Below are 7,470 nucleotides of genomic sequence, written 5' to 3' on the forward strand. Positions count from 1 at the left end.
ATGGAAAAGTGAATATACTCATCTTATTTGGCCTCTGAAGGTAAATGCAGGTGGATAAAGAGTCAGGCCTGGATAGAGGAGGTCCTGATTTCCAATCTGGCCTCAGATGTTTCCTAGCTACGTAACCCTGGGCTTAACCCTAATTGCTCATCCCTTCCCTCTCTTATGCCTAAAAACCAATACTAAGTACTGATTCTTCAGAAGTTAAGGGTTATTTCTCTGTATTTTATTACAAAAAATTATATTTTTATATATTCTATTATATTTATATATTAATATTTTATATATTCTGTGTTGAGGTAACATTCCAAAGTATATATAAAATTTTCAGTGGGAAGCTATACAATCTTTATTTGCTATGAGCACAAAAATTACAGTTGGTTATTTTCAATTCTGGCATTGCACAAGAGCCAAATCAAGGAACAGAAGCTCAGATTACATTAAACATTTAATTTGGCTAAATAAGAGAATCTCATAGTTTATTCCTACCCCATGTGTGGTCCAGAATAACTTCCTTTAACATTGATATTTTACATGGAACCCATTGAAAAACAGAAAATTTTTGACAGAAAAAAACTTGTTTATGGGACCAAAACAATAGCCCATAATTTTTTAATGTTTTCGCCAATCAAATATTTAATCATGCAAATTAATTAATTAATTTAAAATGGTTGGCAGTTTCGAGCTGTCAGGATTAGTTTGAATATAAGATTAAGTTGGAGATAGCATTTTGCATTAGAGATTGGGTTTCTGATTTTGCCAGCAACATATAAATTGAGAGATGTATAAGAGTGTAGTAATTTATAGATAGAAGAATGAGAATCACTCTTTTTTGATGCTTTCCTTTTTATTCCACTTATTATTATATTTCTTTTTTCCTTTCTCCAATTTGCCATGTCCTGGGTATACTTAAGACGTTTTGTTGCTAGAGACTGTCACCCTTCCAAATGCATAATTTACTTAATTATATTTTATTTTTTATTCAAAGATATATTTCCAAATTACATGCAATAACAATTTTCAACAATCTTCCAAAATTATAAGATCCAAATTGTCTCCTTCCTTCTCTCTCTCCCCCTCACTGAAATAGCAAGCAATTTGATCTCAGTTATATATCTATGATCATGAAAAATATACTTCTATTTTGCTCATTATTATTAGAGAATACTTATACCAAACCAAAAACTATAAATAAAACCATAAATAAACTAATGTGAAAAATTGTATGCATTGATCAGCATTCCAACTCCAACAGTTCTTTCTCTGGAGCTGGATAGCATTCTTTATCATACATCTTTTAGAATTGTCCTGGGTCATTATAATTCTAAGAGTAGTTAAGTTTTTCATAGTTGATTATAATACAGAACTGCTATTAATGTGTAAAATGTCCTTCCAATTCTGCTTATTTTATTCTGCATCAGTTCATGTAGAGCTTTCTAGGTTGTTGTTGTTTTTTTTCCTGAAATCATTCAGCTTACAGTTTCTTACAGCACAATAGTATTCCATCAACAACATACACCACAATTTGTGCATTCGTGCCCCAAATGATGGACATCCCCTCAATTTCCAATTCTTTGGCACCAAAAAAAAAGCTGATATAAATATTTTTGTCCAAGTAAGTCCTTTCCCCTTCTTCATGATCTTTGGTATACAGATCCAGTATGATATTATAGGATCAAAGCATATGCATAATTTTATAGCTTTTTTGGGTATAGTTCCAAATTGCCTTCCAGAATGAATGGATCAACAATGCATTAACGTCCCAATTTTGCCCCATCCAACATTAATCCTTTTCCTTTACTGTCATATTGGTCAATATGATAGTAATCAGATGGTACCTCAAGGTGTTTTAATTTCCCAAATGTATAATTTATTACACACCATCATCTGAATGCTTTCTTATACTTCTTTGAATTTTCCAGAACCATATTATGGCTGAATTTGGATTAACAAATGGAAAGCAGAAAATTCTCTTTGTTCTCTGGGTCTCTCCCTAGAAAGATCAAGAGACGGGGTTCTGGTTTTCTAATCTCAATATCAGGAAGTGGCTTAGATCTGCTTTGCTGTGTTATAATCCCATCTTCTTAGCAGTTTTCCATGAAATCAAAAGGAAAAGTCTACAGTTTAATGGCAGTGGTGAAAGGAGTTAGAATGGGATGAGTGTTTTCATTTTTCTATACACTAATATGGTTAACCACTCAATATGCACTTTTGCTTCCTTGAACAGTAACTGGGGAAAAAAATATCTGTTCTCCTTCCTTCACTGTAGACACAGCCGATATATTCTTGAGAACTTCAGGCGCTCCCATAGATTTGTTATTTTAATTGTGTTTTTAATGATACATGCTATCTGAGATGACAAGGTGGTTGGATTATTCCTTGGTATGAAATGAAACCTATTCCAAGAGGAATGTTAAGAGAAAATAGATTTATTAATAGAATGTACCATGAATATGTATGAGCACACAATGGAGGGGAGATGTTTTCAATATCAATAGCAGAAAATTCATATATTATGTACTATAAGGCATAATATATAATAATAATGGATGGGAAAGAGCTATAATTCTATTGAGTGGCTTTGCTACTTTCATAAAGCATAAGAACTAGACATTTTTTTTTCTTCTCTATGAAGAATGGCAGAAAGGGAGGGATGTCTGAACCCACAAAACAGGCACCAGGCGTCTGTAGATTATGTGAGACCCAACAAAAACAGACATTTCCAGTGTTTGGTGGTTACATAGATTTTTTTTAGCCGCAACTCTTTTGATCAGTTACTGCTGATGAACTGATAGAGTTAGTTAATCTTCTAGGGCAGTGTTGGCAAAGGTTTTCAAGTTCACCTGCCCAGACTAAAACTTCAAGCTGCCTGTGAGCCATGCGGCCCCCTTCTCTCTCCCACACAAAGAATGGAGGGAGGAAGTGCTTGCTTTGGGCAGCTGGACAGAGGGATGGGGCATGTGAAAACTGTCCTCAGGCACTGGGAAGAGGGGGAATGGAGCAATTCCCCCCATACCGACTAGACATGTGTGTAAATACTTCACCAATGCTGTTCTAGGGCTTCAAGAAGTATCTATGTTGAAACAGGGCTATTCTTTGCCTAGTGCAGGAAAGATCATTTAAATTAATTACCGGCTATGTGTATTTATAAGCTCCTTGAGGATAGAGATTATTATATAGATAGATACATACATACCTACAAAGATACACATCTCAGTACCTAACATAGTATCTGGTACACAGTGGGGATTCACTCAGCAAATACTTATTAATTAATATTCCTAGAAGCACTGTCTATAGAAACTAAGGAGACCTTAAAGATGATATGGCACACTCCTCTCTACAACTCCTCCTATCACACATAGAGAGTTCTTCTCTCTTCAGTCCTACAAAAATCTCCCAATATCGCTTCCACAGTGGATCCTGTTTGAAAACTTCAAAGAAAATGTGTAGGTGCAATATGGGAGATACATAGCTGGATAAAAATTAATTAAAATTTTTTTAATGTTTTTGTCAATTTATAAAGAGTTTTCAAAAAAAAGAGATGGTTACATGATAATTCTTCCTCTCCCCCAAAGAATTAAAGACAAAACATTAATCGAAACAGAAATTGAACTCTATCCTCTGTTCTATTCATGATGTTATTCTAGTGCTGCAGATATGAAGAAAATAATTTATAAAAGATTAGTAAAAATAACAACAACAAAAAATGTCCTAATTATTAAAGTGTTCATGTTCTATTATAACATATATATAAAATGTATTTGTGCTAATTAGGTATTTGTAGGGGGGTCAAGCAAGGTGTCTTGAATACAATGCCAATTGTTCTAATTTAATGAAAGCTCAGAATTTTATGAGGCAGATATGAAGAGGTAGCACATTACAGAATCGTATTTAAAAATTATAATTATAACAACAACAAAAATAAATTATATTATGGGTATCTAGGTGGTGCTGTAGAGTGCTAGATCTGGAGTCAAGAAGACCAGTCTTATTGAATTCAAATCTGGCCTTAGACACTAACTGAAAGATGCTTAGCAAGTCACTTAATCCTGTTTGATTCAGTTTCTTCATTTATAAAATAAACTAGAGGAGGACATGACATACCACTCCAATATTTTTGACAAGAAAACCCCTAATGTGATTATGACTGAGAGGACTGAACAAAACATCTCTATAGTGTTTAATGTTTTGCCAGGCATTATGTTAAAAAGCTTTACAATGATTATTATTATTTTTTGATCCTCATAACAAAGCTGGGAGTTAGGTGTTGTCATTATATCCATTTTATGGAGAAGGAAACTTAGGGTTTCATGGCTAGCAAGTATCTGAGATTGGCTTTGAGGTTAGGATTAATGTCTTTAGGAACAGTGCTCCATCTATTATGCCTCCTTATAGCTCCTGCCATCTTTACAAAGTCAAGAAGTTAGGAGATATATGAGATAAAATCACAAAGTCATTTTGACTAAAATTCAAAGTGCATGAATTGAATAATAAATTATTTAAATTTATATAGCATTCATCAACAGTTTCCTGAATGAATGTAGATGGCAATTTCATTGTACCTTGCCCTGGTCTGGTAATATCTGTTCTGTTTTAAAATCCTATGTAATATAATAATAATTTGGAATATTTTTAGATGGTAACTAACTTGGCAACAAATCAGAGATTGGCCTAGATGATTGTAGTACTTCAAAGATCTAGGAGTGTTAAAATAAGGAGAAACAATATATGGAGAGGAAAAAACCTTTCCTTAAAAATTCGAAATGTTGTAATGTGAAAGTGTATTTAATTTATTCCATTTGGCTTTCAAGAACATCAATACTCACACACATACACACACAAGGTATAGTCAATGGAGGAAAGTAATATGAAGAATGATTTGAACTTAGTATAAATAACATTCTAGTTTTTCAGTGGTGTCTAATTGAACACCCCATACACCAGACCTGTCCCTTGAAGTCTTAGATCCTTGCACCAGACCACAGTGAGGTCCAGAAGTCCATAGAACTTGGCCCTTTCTAACCTTCCCTGCATTTTGGGGGCTCTAGTCTTAGGAGAGAATAGCTCACAGTGTCAAGTCCTGCTATTAGCAAAGGAGATAGAATCAGCAGCTTCCAAATTCCCAGTCCTCTCACATCCTATGCCAAGATAAATTCAAAATGGGTAAATGACAAATATAAAGGATGAAATCATAAATAAATTAGGGGAACATAGAAGAGTATACCTGGCAGATCTGTGGGAAAGGAAAGAATTTAAGACTAAGCAAGAAATAGAGAACATCACAAAACGTAAAATAAATGCTTTTGATTATATCAAATTAAAAATGTTTTGTATAAACAAAACCAATGCAACCAAAATTAGAAGGAAAGCAACAAACTGGGAAACATTTTTTATACCAAAACTGTCTGATGATTTTATTTCCAAATTACATTAGGAACTAAATCAAATTTATAAAAAATTCAAGCCATTCCCCAATTGACAAATGGTCAAGGGATATGAACAGGAAGTTTTCACATGAGGAAATCAAAACTATCCATAAGCACATGGAAAAAGTGTTCTAAATCCTTCTTAATTAAAGAAATGAAAATAAAAGCAACTCTGAGGTACCACCTCACACCTAACAGACTGGTCAATATAGCAGCAAAGAAAAGTGATAAATTTTGGAGGGAATGTGGCAAATTGCTATACTAACACACTGCTAGTGGAGTTGTGAATTGGTCCTACCATTCTGGAGGGCAATCAGGAATTATGCTCAAAAGGTTTTAAAAGAATGCCTACCCTTTTATCCAGGAATACCACTGCAGGGTTTGTATCCCAAAGAAATAATAAGGAAAAATACTTGAAAAAAATAGTTATTGCTGAGCTCCTTTTGGTTGCAAAAATTGGAAAATGAGAGAGTGTCCATTGATTGGGGAATGGCTGAACAAATTGTGGTATCTGATGGTGATGGAATTCTATTTTGCTGAAAGGAAGGATGAACTTGAGGATTTCTTTGTGAAATTATCACTTATACTTTTTTTTCATGTTTTATGTTTTTTTGTTGCATGAGTTAAACAAAAAGAATAATCATAATAGTAGCCCATAATGTTCCAGGTAGCCTTTTGGTCACCTACAGCTCTACATAGATTATATAGCTTTATACACACACACACACACACACACACACACACACACACACACACACACACACAATTCACCACATATACCTATTGCACCCATTTCTAGTCATATACAGCTTACTGATGGCCTTGGACAACTCTATGTGAGGTCAACATTCTATAGATAAAATAACTCATCATTCAGTGATTGCCATCTATTCCCCCATCATACCTACCCCATTCCAATGTTTCTGAACCCCTAATTATCATCATACAAATCATATTTCTTTATTATCATCTCAGGGAATACAACTTCCTACCTGAGAGTTTCACTTCTAAACTTCCCAACCTTCCCACTTGTTTCCAGCATGCCTGCTCCATAGGAAAACATAGGAAAACAAACCACAAACCCCAAATCTCATTTTTATCTTTAAAATTTTCCTTTATTACTCCATTTACTTGGACCCACTGAGATCTGGATCTTTCCCTTCTCCACTGTGATGTAACTTCCCTGGTGGTCTTGTCCAAGACTCAGTGCTCTTCCTCTTATTCATGCAACTGACTTTTCTAGGTGGGAGAGTTGGAATATTCCTTGTTTTTGAATTTCACATTCTCCCTCTATCAGCATCACTCAGTAACCCCTTTTCCTTTTAGTTTTTTTTTAATTCATATTTATCACCCTACCAACATTCTAGTAGTTATTATCTACAGTATTCTAGGACATTCTCCTTATTTCAATGAATATAGTGTCTGGCTCCTACTGTTTTTTCTCCTTCTCTACACCTGCCTTCTTATTAGAGAAGTTCAATACATAAAGTGATACTTCCTTAAAATTTAAGTTCTAAATCTCTCAACTTACTCCATTTTCATTACCTATTCAAGCAATTACTTCAGCAACTCCATGGCACAGAGGATATGGTATAGGCTTGGAGTCAGAGACATGTGTTCAAATTCATCCTCAATAATTTCCCAGATGTAACCCTGGGGAAGTCATTTAATCTTTTCTTCCTCAGTTTCCTTATATTTAATGGAGATAATAACAGCATCTGCTTTGCAAGGTGGTCATCAATATAGTATTCTTTAAACATGGTAAATCTCAAAGTGCTAAATAAATATCACCTATTGTTATTATTGCTATTATTACTGCTCCACTCCAATTATACACAGTGGTGCTCATATTCTTGGTCTTATGAGCGTCCATATAGCTTCCACATTCATGTTCATCAACTCTGAAATACCTTTATCTCATCAGAATCACCTCTTCCACTTTGCCATTCCAAACACCACTCTTCCTCATCACTACCTAAAATCCTCCAACCTCTTGATTCTTTCTGTGGATATCATTGTTACACTGGTTACATTCTCTTTT

Source organism: Gracilinanus agilis, chromosome 2, assembly GCF_016433145.1.
Source record: "Gracilinanus agilis isolate LMUSP501 chromosome 2, AgileGrace, whole genome shotgun sequence".
In the NCBI taxonomy this organism is placed as follows: Eukaryota; Metazoa; Chordata; class Mammalia; order Didelphimorphia; family Didelphidae; genus Gracilinanus; species Gracilinanus agilis.